Below are 25,571 nucleotides of genomic sequence, written 5' to 3'. Positions count from 1 at the left end.
AATAAGTAAAAAATTATAGAAAATTCACCTAACTTTCCTCACCAGACTAGCTCTGGAAAACACAAACTGCTTTGTTCCTGGAAGTTTTTCACCAGCAGCTTTCATTAGAACAAGTTTTTTGCTATCAATACCTAAAAAGAACCTTGAAGAAATTTCCTAATTAGTTATACACTATACATTGAACAGAAATAAGTTAATTATCTTTCATGACCTGTGCTGATCTAGATCTGCTGAGAATTCCACCCATTTCCCAGAAACAGGTGACCCAGGAGATCACAACACACAGGACACGCCCATTCAGGCTGCCAGCAGGTACAGTTCTTGAGATCAGCTGCAGAATTTCCTACACAATAAAACCTGGCACACCTCAGGCTCCCGACACCCCTATGCAGGATGCAAATCCAGGGAATTTTGGCCACAATAACTCCCTGCACCATTACAGGCTGGGAATAGAGTGGGTGGACAGTGCCCAGGCAGAAAGGGACCTGGGGACACTGATGGACAGCAGCTGGACATGAGCCAGCAGTGTGCCCTGGTGGCCAAGAAGGCCAATGGCCCCTGGCCTGGATCAGGAATGGTGTGGCCAGCAGGAGCAGGAAGGTCATTCTTGCCCTGGACTCAGCACTGGTGAGGGCACACCTCAAGTGCTGTGTCCAGTTCTGGCCCCTCGGTTTAGGAAGGGCCTTGAGATGGTAGAGCGTGTCCAGAGGAGGCAACGAGGCTGGGGAGGGGCTGGGAACACAAACCCTGTGAGGGATCTGGAACACAAACCCTGTGAGGGATCTGGAACACAAACCCCGTGAGGGATCTGGAACACAAACCCCGTGAGGGATCTGGAACACAAACCCCGTGAGGAATGGCTGAGGGAGCTGGGGTTGTTTATCCTGGAGAAAAGGAGACTCAGGGGTGACCTTGTCACTCTTTACAGCTCCCTGAAAGGTGTTTATGGTCAGCTGGGAATGGTCGCTTTCTCCAGGCAACACTGGCAGAATGAGATTACAATGCTTTAAGCTGTGCCAAGGGAAACATTAGGTTGGAGATTAGCGAAGAGTGCTCTGTGGAAAGAACTGTTACTCTTTCTGAAATGGTCTGCCTGGGGAGGTGGTGGAGTCACCATCCCTGATGTGTTTATAAAAAGACTGGCTGTGGCACTCGGTGCCATGGGTTAGTTGAGGTGTTAGGGCATGGGTTGCACTTGAAGGTCTCTTCCAACCTGGTGATTCTGTGAATGCTGGGCAGAGCCAGCACTGCTCCATGCACACCCTCCAAGGAGGGATCCGAGCTCTTCCACCTCCTGCTCACCTGGACACTCCTGCAAGGATTTCCTCTGGCCCCACCAAGTATTAACAATCTCTTCTCATCCTCTTCCCACACATTTAGAAAAAAAAAATAAATAAAATCTATCCTATCTTTTTAATTATGTTTTTTCCTGATCATTCATATTTCACACATCACTTTATCCCATTTCCTGATTTGCAGAGCACAGTTAACAATGCCTGTCCCTCCAACCCTGCAGATGAGCAGAGTTCCAAGGGATTGACATCAATCTCAGACTCATAGAATCATAAGTTTGGAAAAGACCCTCCAGACCATCCAGTCCAGCTGTTAACACAGCACTGCCAAATCCACCACTCAGATCATGTCCCTAAGTGCCACCTCTTGTTGTCATTTAAATGCCTCCAGAGGATTTATACCCCAGGGCATGTCTGCTGCACAGAACAGCTGCAGCACATCTGGCAGAGTTATTTGTCCAGAGATTAACATTTGGGTTTTCCCCAGTATTTTTCAGCCTGAGGTCTGTACGTTGTATCCTCATTGATTTGGTCTTCTGTCGTGTGGTCTTCTTGCCACTCTCCTCTGGTCAAAGGACATCTCCCTTCCTTTTTTCTCTGCTGACATTCCCTCCTGCCCCTCCTCTCTTCTTTTTCAACAGCCAGAACACTGTCCTCCAAATCTCTGCTCTCCCTCACTGATCTGTCTTAAAATCCTGAGACTCTCCAGCTGTCTTGGCCATCTCATGCCATCAGTTTACAACTTACAGTAAATTCACGAATACAAGCCGCACTGACTATAAGCCGCATCTCTGGGTCTTGGCAAACATTTCGGTTTTTGTCCATAGATAAGCCGCACACGAATATAAGCCGCTTTGTCGTTCGCAGCGAGGACCCGCGTGCAATTATTAACAGAACCGCGGCAGGGCGGGGTTTACTGGCTGAGCTAAGGCTGTGCAGGCTCGGCCCGCTAGGGGCCGCTGACGGGGCCAGGTGGCCCAGCCCGGTGCTGCCGCTCGGGGCCTGCCGCCGCTGCCACTGGGCTCGGTCACCCCGGGTCGGCGCTGCCCTGCGGCGGCAGGCAGGGACGGAGCTTCCCCTGCTCCTACGGCAGCGGCGGCGGGCGGGGACGGAGCTTTCCCGCGCCCGTGGCGCCGGCGGCGGGCAGGGACGGAGTTTCCCCGCTCCTGCCGCGGCGGCGGCGGGCGGGGACAAAGCACCCCGTCGGCTCCCCGAGCCGCGGCAATGGCTGCGCGGGGCTCCTGTCGGCTCCCCGGGCCACAGCAATGGCGGCGCGCGCTTCCCCCCCCTCCCTGGGCCGCAGCAATGGCTGCGCGGGGCTCCCGTCGGCTCCCCGGGCCGCAGCAATGGCGGCGCCGGCTTCCCCCCCCCTCCCCGGGCCACGGCAATGGCGGCGCGCGCTTCCCCCCCCCTCCCCGGGCCGCAGCAATGGCGGCGCCGGCTTCCCCCCCCCCCCCCCGGGCCGCGGCAATGGCGGCGTCGGCTTCCCCCTCCTCCCCGGGCCGCAGCAATGGCGGCCCGGGTCTCCCCCCTCCTCCCCGGGCCGCAGCAATGGCGGCCCGGGTCTCCCCCCCCCCCTCCCCGGGCCGCAGCAATGGCGGCCCGGGTCCCCCCTCTCCTCCCCGGGCTGCGGCAATGGCAGTGCCGGGCCCCCCCCGTCTCTCCCCTGGGCTGTGGCAGAGGAGGAAAGAGAGCTCTCCCGCCTCTCTCCCCGCCCCCCGTGCTGCCTACAGGGAACCAGGCTCCACCCGCAGTGCAACAAAGTAGCGATTTGTAACAATCGCAAAATGCCGACTTTGCAGCTGCTCGGCTCAGCACTCTGGCAGGCACTTCTGAGGTTGTATTAGCCGCTCCTGATTATTAGCCGCATTTCCGGTTTAGGAGCAAAATCTTAGTCAAATTGGTGCGGCTTGTATTCGTGAAATTACTGTACTTCAATAAAACCCTCAAATCTAAAGTGAAACACATTCTTTGGACTGAAAATATTTTTCATCTTTTTTTTTTTTTTTTGGCCTGCTACCCTTTCTTTTTCAAAGTAAAGCAAACTTTCACTTGTCAGAGCTCCTGAAGTTTTCTGCAGAGCTGCAACAGAGTGAAGCCAGATGCTAAAAGCACATCAGGAACAAGAAGCAGGTGAGTAAAGGAACAGACAGGAAGAGCTGGAGTTCCTTCAGCAAACACCAGCCACTCACAACCCAGCTTCCCCCAGGTCAGACCTGACCCACAAACCCGCCCAGCTGAAACCACCAGCAGGAGAAAGTGGATTTGACAGGAAATCTGTAGATCCATAACCAGGTCCTTTGGTTTATTTTTGAAAGGATCTAGAAAACATTGCTACCTGAAACTCTTGGACTTTTCCTTCTCTCCACAGCATCATAACAAACAAGATAATAAATAACTGCAGTGTTTGCCAAGAGAAGAAGGAAATTCAGTCCCCAGTGCAATGGCATCACTTTCAGCAGAGCCAAAGTTCTCTCTCAAAGATAAAAATCTTATGACCTGGAGTACTTTGACCCATGTTTCTCCTACACCAGCACAAGTTAAACCTGATCTAAACTGCTTTTCCAGAGTGTCTCCTCAGGCTTTCTGCCTCTGGAACACGTTCAGTGGAGACCCCCAAAGTGACCAAAGCAGAGTCCCCCCAACACCCCCAGGAGCCAGAGAGCAGAGCTGCTGCCCCAGGGTTCACACGTTCTCCCCTCTCCACCAACCATAACCACAGTCATGGACACACAAAATCCAATGCTGCTCTCCAGCTGTAAAAACACTGCATTTTCCCACCCCTTTTCCAGCCACATACCCTGAGATCTATATCTATAGAAAAAGTTTAATCTGTGGGTTTATGGTCAGAACCAGCCTGGTGGAACAAGACCCCACAATCTCCAACAGATTTATCTGGCATCCTGAGGGTCCCATGGAGAATTAGATAATTTGGGTATCCTTTTCTTAATCACATTTCATTCACTGGTCTGCTGTATACAGTTCTCAACAAACTTTGTAACAAATACAAATAAACAAAAGAAAACAAAATCATGTGAGGGGATAAAGCAGCTCTTTCCTGAGTGAGTGTATGACTGCACTTTACATCCACAGCTTCAACAAGCCATTGCAGAGACAGCAACCAACAGGATATTGTGGTTGAGCTGAGAAATCTCTGCAAAAAATCCTAAATGTAAAGCACACTTGGGCTTTCCTCCACCTCCTCTGAAATTTTACACAGCAACCATTACAAAAACCTTGGTAACATTTGTTTTTACTGCCTCCAGTACATAAAATGGAATGAAATGTTTCACTGGCTTAACTTCTACTTTAAAACCACTGCTCTTAGTTACTAATGCTTCGTGTTTTGGTTGTTTTGTTTCTGCTTTGCTTCATTCTAACCCAGAGCTGCGAGGCTGGATTGTTCATTAGTCAGGTTGGACCTGGAAGATGCATGGTCAGCTTGGATCTGGAGAAATGCATGGTCAGCTCCAGCTTGGGGGGCAGCTTCTCCTTGGAAAGGAGGAGAGCTGCAGGGATTTCTCCTGCAACCCTCTTGACAAATTCTCCCTTATATGCAAACATGACAGGATGGTACTTTTGAAAGAAGATATTAGCAAAACATGCTAAGGAACTACGAGGAAGAAAAGGAAGGTGAGCGGATATGGCATAAAATAATTGAGTAATTACATGAACAGGAAAATGCTGTTAATGCATCTATTTTATTATTTCCAAGGTCCCTCACACATTTATATAAACACACCATCAGGAAGCTGTTGGGTTTCTGCATTCACACAATCATGTGAGTTCACACAGAGCTCACTGGAAGGTGCCAGTGCTACAGCTGTGGTGTTATTTATGCACAAAGATCACCAGTAACACATGTTCTTCCCTCTGCAGAAAATGTACAGCACACTGATAATTTCACTCCTGCCACAGACACTTCAGTGCCTGTTTCTGAGTGTCTACTTCAAAAAAAGTAAGAAACTTGTAAGAGAACAGGGTAGAAGAACAGACTCTATAAAGAAGAGAGTACCTGAGAAGCTGTTTGTGTCTTCAAGTCTCTTCCCTTCCCTTCTCCCAGTGCCTGTTCAGCCTTTCCAAATCCCAGTTTATTCAGCTCCTCTTCCAGAGGGACTGCAGAACTCAATCATATCTCAGAGAGTAAAGCCCTTCACTGGCTCCTCCTCCCACCTTTGATATAATCCAATGTCATAAGGAATTGCAATTTTCACTTTCACTCTGGAGCACGAGTCAGCAGTGCCACAGAGCAGTGCAAACAAGGTAAGTGCTATAACTGCACAATTGCAGTTGTAAAGCATGGAAGATAACCAATCACACACCCCAAAACTTCCCAGGAGCCCCTGGCAGTCACTCTGTGCCCCCAGGCACTGCAGCACAGATGTGAAGTCACTGGGTTTGGGATCTGCTCCCCAGTCTGGCACTGCCTGCCCATGCAAGGGCTCCCAGGGTGTGCTGGAAGTTCAGGGTCTGTAAGCACAGGGTGCAGACAAGGGCAAGATCTGCTGCTTTCTTCTCTCTTTTTTGGGTGGGGTTTCTTGGGGTGGCATAAGACAAATCAAACCATCAAAGCAGATTTTAACTCTCAGCAAATGCAGCACAAGTTACAACAGGGAATTGATCTGGAGAGTGCCTGACCCTCTCCTTTCCCCTCTGCCCTGCAACTCCATATCTCTTCAGAGTTTTAAGATTTGTTTGCCTTGACTTGGCCCCTCCCTTTGACACATAGAACTTACTCTTTTATTCGTGCCACTCTGTACAAGCTGTCACCCAGCCTGTCACAAGCAGCAGTCCCAGCCCTGGGCTGCCATAAACAGAACTAGCAATGTTTCCTCCCAGTCAATAGTTAACTCTTTAAGTACACTGCTATTTTATTGTGTTTTCACCTCAATTTTTATCATGTGACTCACAGCACAGAATGTCCAAACCAGGAGTTTCTGCTTGCAAATTTTGCTCCAGGAGAAAAGGAGCATTCTTGGAAGGATTCATGTGCTTGATTTATGCTGAGCACAGCAGCACCTGTAGAGAAGACATGGATGCTGACCCTCATGGAAACCCAATTTCAGGGCTTAATTTAGCAGACATCATACAGATCTGATCAGCTTCAATTTCATCACTGTGCTGCACACCCACACTGCCCCTCCAGTGAATGTGGGTGGCACAGTCCCAGCTCAGGGCAGCAGTTATGTGTTAGAAAAATGCTCCAAAACTGGGACATTTGCCTACTATTATGAATTATGTTCTATTTGTCCAATTAATCAAACAAGAAGATAAATTTAGCAGCAATCGTATATAAGTTAATACAATCACATATATATATCACATATATTTGAGTACATACAAACTTTGGCAATGAGTACAGTAATTTCACAACCATAAGGCACACCGGACTATAAGGCACACTTTTTTTTTGCAGCGAGGCTCCACCCCCAGCTTCCCCCGCAGGGTCGATGGCCGAGGCTCCGCCTCAACCCGGCAGGCATGGGCCTCCGGGCTCACCTGTGCCCGGCAGGAATGGAGCCGCGGGCTCCTGGCCCGCCTCCACCCAGCATGGGAAGTGCTGCGGGCCCCTGGGCTCACCCCCAGCCGGTTGCCGTTGCACTTCCAGCTCCCCCCACGGCTCACAGCTCACACTTCCGGTTATGACAAATTTCACAACTTTGTACATCAGATAAGGTGCACCGGACTATAAGGCGCACTTCCAGGCTTGAGGGAAAATTTTAGGCAAAAGGGTGCGCCTTATAGTCGTGAAATTACTGTAATTTAGTATAATTGAGGTTCGAATAAAGCATTAGTAAAACCCACCGGTGGTACGGGGGGGCCCGCCCTTTCGCACGTAGCAAAACAACTAATTTTAAAATCTCACTTATATATTATATGCTAACACGTATTAACACAGAATTTTCTGTTTACAGCCGCAGACGTTGGCTGAATCACCCTGAAACATAATTCTTGCTTGGGGACACTGCAAGTATGAATAAAGCACCTCCCTTATATAGATGGGTCTTGGTTTGGCATTGTTGCAAATGTCACAGATAGGAATGCAGCCCAGCATTCTCTTGTAAGAAATACACATTGGCAGCTCCAGCATCTGGGCAATGCTCCAAAGCCTCTGCAAAAGATGGAAAAGAGCTTCCTCTCAAAGGCAGAGCATTTCTTAGAACACTCTCTACCAAGAGTGCCAAACCAGATCCATATCTGCTGTTGTGACACGCTGAGCTCAAAATGCTTGGATGACTTTTTAGGAGAAACAGCTCCCTTCTCCAAGCATTTGTGCACCCACTGTGCGTGTCCAAGGGAGCTGGTTTTGACTGCTATGGCACAGTTGGGACCCAACAGCATCCCAGAGATCACAAGACACAGAAGCAGAGAGGCAAAACACCTCTGGTTTGGCAAAGACACAACTTGAGATCAGCTGAGCTGTCAGAGTAGGCACTAATAATGCCAAGGATTTGGGTTTGATCCCAAATGGGCATTCACTTAAGAGCTGGACTTGATGATCCTTCTGGGTCTCTTCCAACTCAGACTGTTCTGGGATTCTGTGAACCAACAAGATTTTGGATAAAGCAGTTCTATCTAAGTCAATCTAACCTAATACAAAATTCCAAGCTGTTTCAGTTATTATGTCAAGACAGACTGGACTGGAATCACCACCAGGCCTTTATTAGAAACTTTCCATGCCTTCTTTCAGTGCATTTCTCTCTGACAACACTGACTTCTTTTCTCACAGGCAGCTCCACACAGCTCTGACTCCTTCTCCCCTATCTGTATAACTGACTAAACCCCAACCTGTCCCTTTCCCAGCCACCTAACCCTGTCTGTCCCACACACACAGCATCTTCTTACCTCATCTGTGCTTTGCATAACTGCATGTCCCCTCCTCCTCGCAGCACAGCCAGCAGCCCCCATCTCAAGCTGCAGCACACTCTGAGTCTCAAGCTCCAACTCAAAATGCAATTGTTGGCCAGCTAACCCACTCTTTTGTAACACCCAAATTCATTGGGCAGGCATGCCTCAGTAATTAGTACAGGTGTAGCCCATCAGGAGAGATTGCCTTCTGTACTGTCCTTTACACCTGTCTTCCTACATAAAGCCCTCTGTGAAAGGAAACTGAACTCATCAGAGTAAGTTGTTTACTTACTGCTCAATATCAAAGCTGTTGATCTTTTCCTTTGATAAATGAAGGATCATAAAAGAGAAAGCTGCAACTTAAATCAGGATTGGACCCAAATTTTCTTTGATTACTGCCTAAAACAAACACCATGGTGGCCCTAACAAATATTCATTTCTCAACAGCGAAAGAGGACATAGGGAAATTTCATTTTTCCTGAAATACCAGGTGTCTGAACCCATGAGACAAAGCATAAAAGTTATGTGTTGGAATCAGTGAGTCAGGAGTCTCTCTGAGTCCTTCAGAGAGAAATCAGAGTGCAGGGATTGAATTAAAGCCTTTAGACGGATTGAAGTATGTTAAGCCACTCACACATGAAGTAGAGGTACAGCTTTAAGTTTTAGGATACTTACAGTAATTTCACAATTATAAGCCACACTGAGTATAAGCCCCATTTCTGGGTGCCAGCAACTTTTCATTCTTTGTTCATACATAAGCTGCACCTGATTACAAGCCGCACGTTACAATACAGAGTGTGATAAAAGGTATCTGTTCTATCACCATCTGTTGAGGGTGGGGGCAGTGATCCTTATCTCCACAGGAGATATTCTGCTAATGGGCCATCCATTGAAACCAGGCAGGGCATTGTTCTTTATCTTTTCACAACCCATCCTTCCTCCAGCCAGTCATTTTCTGCTCATGGCCATTGAGTCCCACTGTGGGACTGATAAAATTACTGCATCCCATTGGGAGTTGCTCCAGCCAGGGGGAAGAGCCCAACATTTCTTACCAAGATAAAAACAGAGGTTTTGGGACACTAAGGGAGCCCCTTTCTCCACTGGACTCCAGAGGAAAACTGGATTTCTCCACATCACCACTGGAGCTCTGGAGGGAAACTGCACCTTGTACAGGAGCACTGCTCCAGCTGAGCCACATCTGTCACTGCAGGAGGATGCAGCCACCATGGAATGGGACTGCTGCCAACACCCTGCCTGACGGGTGTCAGGTTGTACTCTGACTTTTTCAGGGTTTGGAGTTTGTTTCTTTGTAGTACTGTATTTCTATTTTAATTTCCCTAAAAAAGAACTGTTATTCCTAATTCCCATATTTTTGCATGAAAGCCCCTTGATTTCAAAATTATAATAATTTGGAGGGAGGGGGTTTACATTCTCAATTTCAAAGAGAAGTTCCTGCCTTTCTCAGCAGACACCTGTCCTCCAAACTAAAAAAGCAACTTTTTTTTCTTTATCCATATATAAGCCACACCTGATTATCAGCCGCACTTTGGGTTCAGACCAAAATTTTAATCAAAATGGTGCGGCTTATAATCGGGAAATTACTGTAAGTGAGTCAGTAAGTAAGTTTTAGTATGAGCTCTAGTGCTTTTTGTAAGTGAAAGGTTCAGATGCCAGAGTAGAAGTGTGATTTCTAGTGAAGGTTGAAAAACATACTAAGTGTTTTTAGTGGAGGCTCCAGCAACGTAGTTTTAGACATAATAGAGCTATCGTAAGAATGTTGCTTACATTTTTCAGAAAAAAACATGATAGACTGTGTGCGTAGTTTGTACATAACCTGGCATGCTGAGAAACTAGAATTTGAATAGGCTAAGGAGTGGTAGTATGAGTTTGAGTCTTAGCTCATTGGGATGATTCTATATAAGAGCATGCATTAGGGAGAACTGGTGCTTTTTGCCATTTCCTTTTTGCCATCGCTTTTTGCTTTGCTTTGCTCTCACCACTGTCATAAACACCCAAGATGAAGACAGGAGCTGCCGCAGAAACATCAGCTTCCCAAGACCTTGACAAGACCAGCTTCTACTTTTATTTGGGACTCTCTGCCAAAACTTAGCATGGACTTCAATGACTGTGACTTGGTTTTTGAGACTTATGTGCCTTGACAATAAACAGCTTTATAGCAACTATTAGCTGCTTGCTCATTTAGGAAGATAACCCAGCAAAGTTAGTGCCCAAAGCACCAGAGGGTGAGCCTCACAGTTATGTAGCGTTTGGTTTCCAAATACCAATTCAGCAGAGGAATAACTCTTAACCACACTTGTATTAAACTTACTTACAGGCCTAACTTGCTCAGATATCTTAGGTACTCAAACATCAAAGAGAGCAGCATTTCTCCCATGCCAAAGCAGCTGCACACAGACATAAAGGGTCAGTGCAAGGTACCTGTGAGAAATTCCCCTCAGAGCTGGGGAAATGCTCACTCTGGATGCTTTTGTGTCTCCCCAAGGGAGCAGTGGGGGGATCAGCCCAGGATCCATCCTTGTTTGGGGATCCACCAAGAGCAGCAAACAGGAGAGATCCCAGCTCAGAGAGGCCCCATTCAAAGAGAGGTCACTGATCCAGGAGAGCTCCAAGGGTCTCGTTTTTCACCCCTGTTCATACGGTCACAAGAGAGGGGCTTTAGTCACAACAGAGTTTCATCTTGACTCCATTTTGGACAGGCCCATGTTCTTTGGAAGCGTGAGAACAGGGATGTTGTGCCATTCAGACCAGAAAAATCATTCCCAAGGCTGCTCCTCAAGAAGCCAGGAGCTCGTTGGACAGCAGCAGTGCCTGGGAGCAGACAAGGTTTCAGTTAAACACTGCAGTTAACTTCCAGAGCAGCTGAGCCTGGGGCTGCTCATCAAAGCCGAGGTCAAACGGGCATTTCTCAGATCAAAGCACAGCCTGGAAAAGGGAGGACGCACCACCAGACAATAAATAGCCAGTGTTTAAGATAAAGCTCTATTGTGGTTTTTATGACACCTCAAATTAAATAACAGCTATAAAATTACGGCCTGTTGTATTGCACTAAGCTATGGTTTGTGTATCTGCACTGAATGGTTTGTTCTGTACCCCCCCGAGTTTGTGGCATTGGTTCAGCCCTCCCTGGCCCCTCCCCCTTGGCGGGATCCCATTGGCTGCGGTTCGATTCCCCGCCCCTCACCCTGGGGTTAAAATTCCCCCGCCATCTTATCTCGCTCTCTCTTACCTTGGAATCCGTTCGGGAATAAGCTTCTGGAGTCTGTCCTGGGAAAGGGAGACGTCTTTGTCCATGTGGGTTCCACCTTCTCCCCTGGTTCAGAGCTAGCAAGAGAGACCAGAGGGAAGAAAGAACCCACAATGGCTTTTGGTGAGTCAGGCCTCTTAGTATTTTTAGCCATTTTTTTATTCCATAAGACAAAATAAGATGATCTTGTAGATCACTTTCAACACAAACCATTATGTGTTCCTTTAAATATCCTGTAAGATATCCAGCTCTGTGTGTATATTCATAGAAAAATGCAGTTGCTGAAGACAGACACTGTAGATTTTTAAAGCAAGTTCTCTCTGCTTTTCCTGAGATGTGCCACCTTTGGTGTGCACCAGCACAACACATCTCCAAAGGGGCAAAGTGGAACAGTTGGTAGGGATGTCCCCAAAAATAGCAATCTGCATAATGACCCACAGAAATTAGAGATGTGAAGGAAAGAGTGTTTGACAGAGACATCAAGGTCAGTCTGTGACTTGTGTTTCCTGATTGATCTCACTGAGGTGCCCACATAATTTTTCCTTTGAAAACATGTCCAGCTCTGTGGCCCAAACTAATGGTACAGAGTAGAAATTAACCCCACAGATGAACTGTGGATTTTAATCCAAAGACGTTCTCGCCATCAGCTGCCTCTCAGTGCAGCCCACCAGAAAGTTTTGTCTGGCAGCTCTTTTGTGCAGAGGAACTGATAGCCTCTGGCACCCAAGGAACACTAACCCTGAAGGAGGATTTTCACTGCAGCCCTGTCCAGTGGACCAGAAAGAAGAGTGACAACCCCCAAGTTAGGCTGAGCGTGCTCCAAGTAGAGGGAAGGGTGCACTGATCCCCGGGGATGGAGAGGGAGCCACAGACATACAGGCCAGGACAGCTGGCTGGAGAACACTCCTGTCCCTTAAGCTGGCCCTGGACGCTTATCTTTAGTATGTTAACTTACGTCCTTTGGCTGCAGTGGAGGGAGGATTTTGTAGTGCCAATGGGTGAGAAACTGTCAGCACAGCAGAGGGTGATTTATTTCCTAATTGTGGGCACTTGGAGGGTGAGAAAAGAAAGTTTTCAAAGTGGTTGTTAAAACAGTTTGTTCAATGTCTTTTCCTCTGCTTTCCAATGGACTCCCCCATGGAAATACCAACCCTTCCCTAGCGGGAAAAAGTTGGAAGCAAATTAACAGAGTTAATAAATAAAGGGGATGTACCGATTGCTAAATTATTTTTCTTATTTGTGCTAATTCAGTCTACGTCAGTTGAAGAAAGGAAAGTGGAAGAAAAGCTCAAACTAACCCCCTCAGCTCCTCCATCCCCTGATCCCAAACCGTTGTCCCCTGCAGTGGGAGGTCTGTGCAAAGCAAACCACAATGCAGTGCAGGAGAGCCACCAACTCCCTGGCCTCCCACAGCCTGCTTGGTACCCTTGCCTTGATAGTGATGGCCTGGCTGTCAAGAACCTTTCCCTAAACCCCTCTTTTCCAGCTGTTAATCCTCCAGTTCAAGGTGATGCCCTCAAAGGAGATTCCAAAGTTTCCCCTGAGTCCTCCCTTGCCACTCACAATGACCCCCAAGAGACTCAAGATGGTGGAAGCCACATGGTTCAACCCCTCCCTTGTGTTTCTTCTTCCAAGAATCTCTTTCACCCTGTTCCCTCCAACTCGTTCTTATCCCCTGACCAGCCCTTGCCCACACCCCCTCCCCTCCTTCTCCTCTCCCCAAACTCCACCCCACAGGTACCTCCTCTTCCTGTCCACCAGCTCCACCTCCCATTCCCATGACACCATCTATTCCCAAAATGTCACCTGTAATCAGCACCTCCCCATCCAGTTGTTGTCCCACCCCTGTTCCTCCTCCTTCTCTGGCAGCTCTCCTCCTCTTTGGCTTCAGGTTCCTGTGGTGTCATGGGAACCAGAAGGGAGGAGCCCAAAATACACAACCTGGCACAGGAGACAATTCCCTTCACTGCACCTGTTACCTATACACGAACAAGAGGAACTCCTAAGTGGCAACCTTTTGATTATCAACATGACAAAGAGCTTTGCAATGCTCAGAAGGAGTTTGGGAGAAGAAGTGTGTATTTTAAAGGCCTTCTAAAGGCCACCTTTTCCTCAAACACACCAGTTCCTGACGATCTCAGGGATTTGTTTGCATGTCTCCTAACCCAAACAGAGTATCTGTTCTGGGAGAGGACGTGGAAGAGATTGCTACAGGAGCTCCTTCTTGAGCTCTTGCAAAACCCTGACTGTGCCATTGATGCAGGTAACAACAATATCTCAAGGGACCACTTGTGCAGTGAAGGGAATTGGTCACAAGCAAGAACGCAAGCTGAAAAAATAGAACAACCTGTGTTAGAAAAGGTGAAGAAAAGAGCTGCCAAGAAGGCCTTTATCCTTATGCCCACACAAGAACCTAAGAAAAGTTATGTGAATATTAAACAGTCTCCCTCTTACAGATTTTGTCAAAAGGCTCCGAGATGAGGTGGAAAGGCAGGTTGAGGGTCTACCCCTACAGGAACAGATAATATTGGAAGTGGCCCCAGCAAATGCTAATGATATTGGCAAGAAGATCATCCTGGGCCTGCCATTTGAACCGCCTCTGACACTCGACTTGTCATCAAAGCCTGCACAAAGGGTCACCATCCCAGAGCCTTGAGGAAAAGGAGACAGTAGACGGAACAGCTGCTGCTGCTGCTCCAAAAATACACCAACAGCCTTTTTGGTGTTTTAACTATGGGCAAGAGGGACACATAGCAAAAGTCTGCTCAAAAAGAAATCTTCTGCAAAATAAACTAATAAATTCACAGGTGGGAGGGGGACAACCACTTCCAAAAAACTAGACAGGGAGCACAGGCCTGCTTTGCATGTAGAAAGAAATGAAGCAAGTCAGAATTGAGACCCAGAAAGAGTTTGGAAGCCACAAGCTCAAACCACTGGAGAATCGTGCCGGTTGACCCACTTGACAAGGACTTATTTGCCAGACTGGACTGTAAGTATGTCGTTAGTGGGGACATTAAGCACACACTGTGGGAGATTGAAATCTCTCCGGCAATCACACCATCAGAGCCATTGGCACTCATTCTCATGATCCATTGTGTCCACCCACCTTTCTTTATGCCACAGGGCCAAATCATCACCCAGACGATTCCAATGGCAAATGAACTGCCAGTGGACAATTCTTCACCAGATGTCTACTGGGAAGAAGTCATTGGAGAAACCAATCCTTGGGTAGAGTGTGGACTCTGACAAGGTGAAGATTCCCTTCACCTCGGTGCAGTGTGGACACGGGCAGATGTGACGCCCATCCCCACCAGCAGATGGCAGTCACACCGCGAATTGCAGCCCGTGATCGGTAATGTACCGGGCACTGGGGGTACCCAAGTGATCAAACGATCTAAGAGCATCATCCAAAGAGAAGGGACGGATGGGCAATTGTCCAGTTTACACCCATTAATTTTAGACTATAAGGGTTCCCTGTGGGCGAGAGATGTAATGTCCTAATGGGGAGTAAAAATTGAAATCCTGAAAACCCCTTGGGATTTTTCATAGTGGCCGCTGATGAGCGCCCTGCCCGGAAGCTGAACTGGAAAACTGACTACCCAGTCTGGGTAAAGCAGTAGCCACCGAATGAACAAAAATTGAAGGCGCTTAATTGAACTCATGGAGGAACAGTTATCAAAAGACAACCACTTGCCCAGTCTTTGTTGTCAGGAAACTGGGAAAGGACAAGTGGTGGCTCCTCCGCGACCTCAGAGAAATTAACAAAGCCATGGAAGACATGCAGTTACTTCAACCACGAATGCCCTCCCAGTCTATGCTCCCCCAAAATTGGAATTTGGTAGATATTGATATAAGAGACTGTTTCTTCCAGATTCCCCTTGACCCTGCCAATGCCCCACAGTTTGCCTTCTCAGTTCACTCCATCAATCAAGAAGTTCCAATGAAGCACCACCATTGGAAAGTTTTGCACAAAGGCATGAAGAACAGTCCCATTATCTGCCAGTGGTACATTGCTTCATTGCTGTCCCCAGTGTGCCCCAAAGCGAGGGAAGCCATCATCCTGCACTGTATGGGTGTTGTGCTCATGTGTGCCCTGATGATGATAAACTACAGCACGTGCTTGATCTAATTGTCAATGTTTTAATTGCTTCAGGATTCGAACTCCAAACAGAAAAAGTTCAACGGATGTCCCCTTAGAGGTATCTGGGGCTCTAAATCAACAAGAGGACCATTACTCCTCAAAAATTGACCATTGCAAACAACCCAAAGACCTTAGCTTATATCCACCAGCTGTGTGGGTCCTTAAAGTGGGTCAGACCCTGGCTGGGCTTAACAACACAAGATCTAGCCCCCATTTTCAATTTATTGAAAGGGAGAGAGGAGCTCAGTTCTTCTAGGGTCCCAACCCAAGAGGCCAAACCAGCTCTGGAGAAAGCTCAAGAGGCGATGGCAGCAAAACAAGCTCATCGCTGCCTGCCAGGCTTGCCCTTTAAGTTTATTGTTTTGGGAACACTGCACATCTCCATTACCTGATTTCCCTGTGGGACCAGGATCAGAAGCATCCACTCTTGATTACAGAGTGGGTATTCCTCAGTCAGCAGTGGTCCAAAAGTATGACCAGGCCACAACATTACCATGACTTGATGGCTCAGTTGATCCGGAAGGCCAGGACAAGAATCCAAGAATTGGCAGGGTGTGACTTCACATGCATCCATCTACCACTTACTCTAACATCAGGTGAGTTGACAAAAGAAGTTCTGGGGCACTTGCTTTGGGAAAATGAGACACTCCAATTTGCTCTAGATAGCTACCCAGGACAAATTTCAATTCACAATTCTGGACTTAAATTATTTAATTCGGCATTCAAATTAGTCCCCAAGGAAAAACAAGGTTGGAAGCCACTCAATGCTCTGGCAGTTTTCACAGATGCATCTGGAGCATCCCACAAGTCAGTGATGACCTGGAAGGATCCTCAAACTCAGCAATGGGAAACAGGTATTAAAGAAATTGGGAGTCCCCCTCAAATTGCTGAGTTAGACACAGTCATCAGAGCCTTCAAGAGGTTTTCTGAATCTTTTAATCTAGTCACCAATTTGGCATATGTAGCAGGGGTGGTATCTAGAGCCAAGAACGCTGTTTTAAAGGAAGTCTCCAATCCCAGCCTCTTTCAGTTGCTATCAAGATTTGTCTATCTTTTTTCCCACCTTCCTATGTGATGCATGTGAGGTCACACACCGACCTGCCAGGTTTCGTCGCAGAGGGGAACAGAAGAGCAGGTGCCCTGGCCACTCCAGACGAGATGGCCAACCTGCCAGACATCTTTCAGCAGTTAAAGCTGAGCCATTAACAATTCCATCAAAAAGTACCAGGCCTGCTACACCAATTCCATCTAACGAGGGACCAGGCCAAAGCCATCGTAGCTCCATGTCCCAGTGTCCAAAGGTACACAGTACCAACCTCGAGTACTCGTGTAAATCCAAGCCGTGAGCTGTGGCAGATGGATGTGACCCATGTCCCACAGTTCAGCAGGCTGAATTATGTCCATGTTTTTGTAGGCACTTTCTCCAGAGTGATCTCTGCTTCTGCCCACACAGGGGAGAAGACCAGAGATGCATGAAAACACCTTTGTGGAAACCTTCTCTCTGTTGGGAATCCTTCACAAAATTAAAATGGATAATGGTCCCAGATATACCTCCAAGGCCTTCCAGGAGTTCCTGCAGATATGGGGAGTGAAATATAAAACAGGCATCCCCCACTCCCCCACAGGCCAAGCCATTATTGAATGAACATATCAGTTGCTAAAGAGAGTTCTAGAGCAGCAGCAGAGCAATACCACCAGTGATCCACCACAAATTAAGCTCTGTAAGGTGTTGTTTGCCATTAATTATTTTAACTCCTTGTTTGAACACCTGAACCCACCTGTTGTCTGGCATGTGAACAATAACACACAACTGGAATTGAAAGAACACCCCCCAGTTTTAAAATCCTGGGACAGCAAAAGTAAAGGGCCCATTTGAGTTAATCACCTGGGGTTGTGGGTACGGTTGTGTGTCCACACCCTCCGGGTTGAGAAGGGTCCCTCAAAAGTGACTCAAGCCGCACATCCCCAAGGCCATACCACCTTTAGCCATTCCACCAAAGATGCAGCTGTGGCTTCCCTCTGCAGGCACCACTGCTAAGAAACTGGAAAACCCAATCCCCTACTTGAATGTGTCAAATTATCCCCAACTCTTCTTTTTCCCAATGATATGTCAGATGTTTTTTAATTAATGCCATCCTGTTTCTTTGTTCAGTGTACTCATTCCAGAATGTTCTCTGGGTCAGAGAAGATGTCTTTAAATGCTATTTGGATCCTGACTCTCCTGTGCCAGTCCTCAGAAGGGTGGAACATCCCTCAGTCTATAAAGAATGTGTGGGTCACCCTAATCCAGGCCCTAAAGCAAGATCACATGTGCCTGTCGATGGCAGCCGCTGATGACCCATTGCCAACCTCCTGGTGGGGATTCCATTTAAACCTAACAAATACCTAGAACGTTTAAAAACCCTACACACAGAGATCAATTCCTGTAAAACTCCCACCAAACTCCTGTTGAACTTTCTCATTCTGATAGTAACTTTACTCCATAAAAATGCCCATGACAAACCCTCTTATTTTATGGAGAGATTGGATCAAGAAATTGGATCAAGTAGATAAAAAAGAACCCCAAGAGCTTGAAAGTTTGGGATCCTCCTTTTCCCCTTATTGCATTCAGTTTGTGTGTCAGCCTCACCACAAAAAAAGAACAATTCATTTCAGTTATTCAGTATAAAAAAGAATACATTGCTTCCAATTGGTACCAAGCAATCATCCCAAAAAAAATGGCTCCCACCAAAACTTACCATCCCCTAAAGTTAGACAAAGGCATGTTCTTAATTTGCAGTAATTGGGTGTGGGCAGGAATTCCCTCTCCCCTTCTCAGAGGCCCATGTAGTTTGGGGCAGCTGTTGCTGTTTTCTCCTACCAAAACCCAAATTATGAATAGGCAAAAGAAAAATAATTTTTCAGTCATCCAAAAGTGAAGTATTAATAATTTGGACAAAGATTGCGATTCCAAAATTGTTCATTGGTCACACCTCAAAAGATCTGCTGTCTCCCTCTTTTTGCCTAGGGTAGTAGCCTCAGCAAAAGCTCTAAGTGAATTGGGCCACTTAGAGTGTTGGGTTGCTTCTTGCTTCTTGCTCATGGCCATGGGTGGGAAGACTTTGAAGGACTCTGTTGCTTTAACTTAACATCCAAAAGAATCCACACTTCCATCAATAAAATGCAAGAACTCATTTGAGACACCAAACAAGAAACCGAGGACTGGCTGAGTTCCCTCTTCAAAGGATGGAGACTGACAGGATGGATACCTTCTATTGTCAGGACCATTTTGTTGATTTTCTTAGTTGTATTTCTTATTCTAATCACCTTTCCCATTTTAAAGAAGTTGTCTTAAAGAGTCTCCTACCAAAGAAGTCAATCATGTAGCAGTATCTACACAGCAATCCTGGTGGAAAAATGTGAACCCCAAATCGGTATCTATTCCTCAATGCCACAGCTCTCCTTCTTGTAGTGAAAACATGGAGATGTTGCTGTGTGTTTCTGATTAATGGTATGTTCTGGCCAAGTTAAGGGCCCAAATTATACCCTCCGACCCACCTTTTCAAGCTACCCTGAATGCCCTATCAATCCCACTTTGTGCCAACCCCCTGCTTGGAATTCCCCTTTGGAAACTCCCTAAAACTGGATGTTTCATTAGTCCATGTGACCCAGTTTCGCCCCCCACCTCCCTCCTTGGACATTGCTTTTGTGAGCCCTGCCTTTTACCTCTCCTCAAAATTTCTCCAGTTTCCTGAAGATTCAAACCCTCCCTCTGAACCTCCCCCATATTTGAACTTTCACACCCTTTCGCTTTTGTCTTTTGCCCCCAAATTCCCCAGGGTAATAAATTCTCTTTTATTCTATGCCATAGGCATCCCCCTCCTCCTTGCCTCCTCAGAGCACAGACTGACTGCCAAAAAGGCTGCAGAGCAATTGCTCTAGCCACACCTCAGGTCATCTGTGCCCAGAGTGTGACCCACCCTCGGTGTGGGGCCGGAGTGGCAAAGTGAGAGCAGCTCCAGCCAACGTGTCACTCACTCCTCTTACACAGCTCTACTCTGTCAAAACCTTCCAGCAGTTTTGTTGAGGGGAAAAAAATCGAAGTGCAATTAGTGTTAAGATGCTACATAAAGAGGAAAAGTCTTTTTCCTTCTATTTCTTAGTTCATTCTGAGTCTGGTCTTTTTACAGGCAACCTTAGTTTTGATTTATTGAGTGATAATTACATTCCTCATGATAAAACACAGCTGAAAACTGGATCATCAATGCCACAAACTCGGTAAATACCTAGCCTTGGAATACCTGGATTGTCAACCCTTCAGGAACATTTGACTGCATTCCACCACATTAAAACAGAAAATTTGCATCAAATCAGCTGAGAACTGAGTTAAAAGAGTGAGTGTAAACCCCTGACTGAGGAAAAAAATCTTCTCCAACCCATTAAAGCATTGAGTCCTTTGTCAAACAAAAGGTAAATTGAGGCACAGAGGCCCTTTGATCTTTCTAAAAATTAATTATTAAAACTATTTGGATCTTTTACATTAAGAACCTTTCCTTTTCGATTTGCCAGCAGCAAGTTGAAGAGGGAAACAACATCCTACATAATTTGGGATTAATTCCCAGAAGTTTCAGCTACAGGATCATGGGGAACTAAACCACAGAAAAATGATTCAGCAAACATTCACACTGCTTCAGGGATTTGCTTTTCCACTTGTGCTGCCACTGATTTTCACTCAGCAGTCTGATACTAAATTTGATCCAATGCAAAAGCTGAGGGTTTATTCAAATCAAGTGAGAATGGGAATGCTTATAAGATACTAAGTACCCAGTGGGATTCCTGAGAGGCTGGATTCATCACACGCTGTCTAACCTTGCCTAATTCATCAGGAAGATTGATACCAGAGTCCTGTTCAGCCTGGGGAGAGGCCAAGGCCTCTGTGACCCAAAGCCATTCCTGAGGGAGCTGGACACAGCCTCCCACCCATCCCTGCCCAGGAACAAACACACAGACATGGCCTCAGCCTGCAGGTGGGAGCAGAACCAAATAGCTCTTCAAAAAACCAAACTCTCCCAGTTCAACCAACCAGCCAGCTGTGCAAAAGGCTTTGGTGAATCCAGAGAGGACCTGAGAATTTAAAAGATGCAGACACCTGAGTACTGCTGTGGCATTACCAAGTGAAAGCCAGAGGGCTTGGGAAGTGTTTCAGAGCAGGTCACACTTTCAGTCCCAGAGAGAATCCAGCTGGTTTCAGCCTGTGCTGCTGAGCCAGCCACACACACTGGGTTCCTGCTGTCTGCAGCCAAGCACCAGCAGAGGATGGGAGCTCCTGGTGCTGCTCACAAAGGCCTGGAGCTGGACAAGAGTCACAGAGCTTGGGGAAGGTACATTTGTGGAAACACAACAGTTTGTGAATACAAGAGCAGAAGTTCTCATGGAAAATCAGTCTGTGTTCAGCTGGTTGCTGTTCATTCTGAGAGAGAGGAGGATGGTGCTGACAGAGGGGTTTCCTCATTTCTAGATGGTCTTTCTGGTTCTGGGGTATTTTCACTTGAAGGAGCCTGTCTGCATTGCCTGAAAGCTGTAGAAATGAAAAAAACAAAACAAAACAAAACAAAACAAAACAAAACAAAAAAACACCAACAATAAAAACAAATTGTGAGGCCAGCAAAGAAACTGGTAGATTCCAGTTAGAATTATCAACAAAATACCTGTATTTGTGAAGTCCCCTAGACACCTCCCCTCTCCCATCTGCTACTGGGCCAGCCCTTCCTCCACAAAGGGAGCAGCTTCACGGCCATGAAGGTGGGTTCAAGGCTCTGCTGTGACCCTGCCCTGCTGCTGTGACCCACCAACCTCTGCCTTTGAGGGGCTCAGGAACAGACCTGAAACATCACTGGACCTTGCACCCAGGGCAGGACCTCAGGGCAGGCATTGCTGGTAAATTCCTTACCCCTCACACCAATACATCCATTCATCTATTGATGGAACAACAACAGTGACACAGGCTTGGTGTGCCTGTGCAAGCACCTGTGCAACTCCTCTTGAGGCAAATGCAGAGTTGGAAATTTAATCCTTTGAATCTCAGAAAGCAACAACCAGCACCAGATTCTAGGGGATGGACCAGTTCAGTAACTGAGAGGAGTCTCAGCCTCGGGCACACACAAGGTGCCAAGAACACTGGAGCCCATGGACACAGGATGGAGGGGAAAGCCTCGTGGCAGGCTCAAGAAATGTCTGTACAAGTGTCCACAGAGCTCATCCACCTCTCTCCATGCACACTGGTTTGCAAAACAAACTTCCCTCTTGGATGCATGTAGGGAAACACTCACTCCTAAATTAAAGCTGACTGCAGTGGGCAGGGCTGAGAGAGGGAACCACGCTCCTGAAGGCCCTGGCAGCCCATGGCTGGATGTCCATCAGTGTCCTGGCTGGGACACATCTCTGTGTGCCAGGGCAGCTGCACAGCAATGCTGCACTCTGGGAACAGCATCCCATGGAGGGAAGGCTGAGCCCTGTGATTTCCTGGCCCTGCCAGTGCTTCCCCCTTGTTTCAGGAGGAAGCAGTGAGGAAATTCCTCCTGTGCTTATTTTTCATAACAAAGCCACAGCAAGGGCACTGTCACAGCAGCCACGGGAGGAGAGTTCATTCCAGCTGTCAGCCCAGTGAAGATCATAAAGGACTGCATGGACAATGGAGATGAGATCCAGAAGGCAAACCCTCTTTGCTTTTTCCACTTCCAGGTAAAACTTCCTCCCACAGGCAACACAAAACTTCTCAGACTGTACCTTTAGAGTAAATTTTGCCACCCCGCAGCCGCAAGTAATACATGGAGGCCCATCCTGTGCAAACCCCAACAAACAGGACTGCAAACAAGATGCCAATCCACGTGCCAGTGCTGTTCGTTTTGCAGGTAGGAACTTTCGGATTACCTGCAGAGCAGAAGAAAACAGAACATCCAAGTGAAGCAAGCAGGAATGCAAAGCCATGAGCTGCCTCACAACCACCACACAAAGGAACTGGCCCCATCTGATAAAGAGAGAAGGAACTGATGAATGAGAGAACAAAAAGCCTCTGGCTCATCATATCTTACAGAAGGTACCTGGCATAACACACACTTCATCAACATTCAAAGCAAATTGTTGTCACCCCACCACAACAGATACCTTTGAACTTCAATCTTATCTGAAATAACCAACACGGAGTGGTGTGACACCCATCCTTGATAGAGTGTTCAAATAAGGAAATCCACTTTGACCTAGTTTTTCAAAACATTTTTGTCCATGACCTAAGGAAGATTACGGGGCTTCTACCATGAAAGAAATTTGAATATGTAAGTGTCACCTTTAGTTGACAAATGTCCTCTTAGTTTGGAGCCACAGATTTATTCAGCACTTACAGATAAGGTCAATTCTAGGGAAATTGTGGCACATCCATCATGTAACCCCTTCCCTCACCATCCAAGTGTCTGTCACTGGACAATTACAGGAACCTGAGCCTGTGATGTTTTCTGTCCAGGACCAGACATGTCCATTTGCCAAGGCAAAGTCTCTCAGACTGGATGGCTGCAGCCTGTGTGGATTCAAGTCATGAATGTACAGGACATCTCCCACCCATGTAAAACTCTGTTCACATCAAGCTGTCTGGACAAAGCCCTCTCAAAGCAAAAGGCAAATAAACACAAGAAGAGATTAACCTGTAATTTCCTCACCAGCTGGTGGTGAGGTGAGTTTTGGATGTGACTTTTGAGTGTAGAAACACTTCAGTTCAGGGTTGTATTTCTTGGTATCTGTCTCTGCCTCACAGCAAATCGTCTTCTGCTCAGTACTGACGCCACCTCTTCCATTTTCTGAGAAAGGTGAAAGGTAAAAAATTTTGATTATAAATATGGTTCATGCAGAAGATCTTCAATGAAGGGCCAAAGATGTTGAAGAGGTCAGTAAATTTTAAAAGAGGATCATATTACACAAAGTGTTGGAGATTGCTGTGATTGCTACAAGTTGGAGTTGTTTCATTCCCTAACAGTCCAAATCAAGCATTGTCATTAGATTTCCTTCTCACCAAAGATGATGAGTTGTTCTGGGAATCAAGAATGGAAATATTTGAAGAAGGTAAGAAAGTCTTCACATGCAATTAAGAATAACAAAACATCTGTTAAAAGCTTATCATTATCTTAATCAATAAAAAACTATTCAAAGATTTTGAACTATCTTTTCCTCACAGGAACCAAAGAAGAGGAACAAGCAAGTCCAGGAGCTGAGTAAATCTCTAAGACCCTGGAGTGCATCTCCTACCAACCCTGCACCACACTGTCCCATTACAGAGCTTATTCTTCTTCTAAGAGAATCTGGAAAACTCCTCCTACCTTCACCTGTACATCCACCCTTCCCCTCTCAGGGGATACAGGCATCCCTGTCTACAGCAATTTCCAGATTTCACTGTGAAGGTTTTAGTGTCACCAAAGTTGTACACAGCAGTGACAAATGTAGATATTTTGCAGTGGTGAGCATAAATACAGGAGAGAAATATTTTATGGAAGTCAGAAATTAAATACAGGTGAAGCTGTTAGGCTAAATAAAGGCATATGAACAGGAGAACTCTTTTTCTTGGTTTTCTTCTGCAGCAAGAAAATTAGAAAGGATGCTCTAACCCCAACTGGATAGGTGATAAAAGCTGTTCTCAGAGAACCAACTACAGACAGAAAAGTCATTGACTTGGATAGAGCTTAACTGAGTCACACCCTGAATCCTGAGCCACCATGGTGAAGCTCTGCCCTGCTGGAGCCACTTGCTCCATGCACTGCCAGGTGTTTGAATCCCTGATTTTGGCAGCTTGGTGAGGACGCTGGAAAGATGCTCCTGGGTGTTTATTGAATTGGACAGAAGAGCAGCACAGAGCAGCTCTTGAGGCTGGACCTGGGTCTGGGTGTGTTCTGGCTGAAGCAGGTGGGACTCACACATTGCTACATGGCACAGAATTTCACCATGGGAATTGCTATTGCCACAAAAACCTAAAATAAAAATCTTTATAAATCAGAGTAACACTTGTTTATCTGAATCTCTCCGACCGTGTGTAGGTAGTGATTGATCTGAAATAACTGAATCTACTTTTGTGAATTACTTTATAACTTTTTTTTCCACAGAAGAAACCCGTTCATTCCAGTTTATTCACTTATAAGCCTTGCATTATGCCAAAATATGGAACAGTTCAATTTCCTACCCAGAAATATGCTCTCATCAGTTAATAACCAGGCTCCCAGCACAACATACCTCCAGAATTCAGGATGCCACACGAGAGTCCTGATCCCACAGGTTTGTGCCAGAAGATACTACAAATTCCCTCAGGACAGGAATTTGCTTCCTCAAAGCAAACAGTGACATGTGTTTTATTGGTCACCAGCTCTATCATTACATCTGTAAATATCTCATTTTTTGTGTCAGCGATTTTTTTAAAATTTTTCAAATCGTTTGTCCCAGACTTGCATGTGCAGCTGCCACAGTCATTACAGAGGTAGACTGACACCTCTGTAGAATAATCTTCTATCCATTCAGCAGGGCCAACAATGGACATGGCAATATCTAAATCAGAATACAGAGAAAAAAAATTTTATACCAATTTTCTATCCAGAGGTTTAGCATCAAAGAACAGGATGGGGTTTGGTGGACAAGCTCAGTCATGGCTTTGCAGACATTGTCTGCCAATGGGAAAATTTTATACAGTATTGAGGCCAGGTCCCAGGGCAGAATTTAGGAGTAGAAACATAATAGAATTCCCCCACTGCTTCCACTGTCTTTTTAACTAGGAAGCTGGCAGTTTGGGAAATAAGTTGAAAGATGTTTCTCTTGCTGAGCTCATCTGTTCTTGCCCTCCTTCCTCCCCAAACTCCTTGCCCCAATCCCACCAGGTGTCCCTCCAGCACACTGCCACATCCCAAGAGCACTGAAGTTCAAGCTCAGATGCCCATTGCCCACTCTGGGTGCAGTGTCCCAGGTGTCCCCCCTCAGAGTCTCCTGGGAAAGAGTCAGTCCTCTGGGACAGGACTCACCT

At 46.6% G+C, this 25,571-nt stretch overlaps 1 long non-coding RNA gene across 1 annotated transcript; it reads right to left on the bottom strand.

The window, feature by feature from the left end:
- Positions 1–22,178: 22,178 nt before the first annotated feature.
- On the bottom strand, positions 22,179–25,013 carry LOC117005388. The gene is made up of 3 exons (XR_004419817.1): positions 24,794–25,013; positions 23,221–23,373; positions 22,179–22,456 (listed from the first exon to the last, which is right to left on the bottom strand). It is a non-coding gene; the product is annotated as an uncharacterized LOC117005388 (long non-coding RNA).
- Positions 25,014–25,571: the final 558 nt, after the last annotated feature.

This window comes from Catharus ustulatus, chromosome 20 (assembly GCF_009819885.2).
Source record: "Catharus ustulatus isolate bCatUst1 chromosome 20, bCatUst1.pri.v2, whole genome shotgun sequence".
Classification (NCBI taxonomy): domain Eukaryota; kingdom Metazoa; phylum Chordata; class Aves; order Passeriformes; family Turdidae; genus Catharus; species Catharus ustulatus.
Note: the sequence above shows the minus strand (reverse complement) of the source record. Positions and strands in the feature narration are given on the sequence as shown.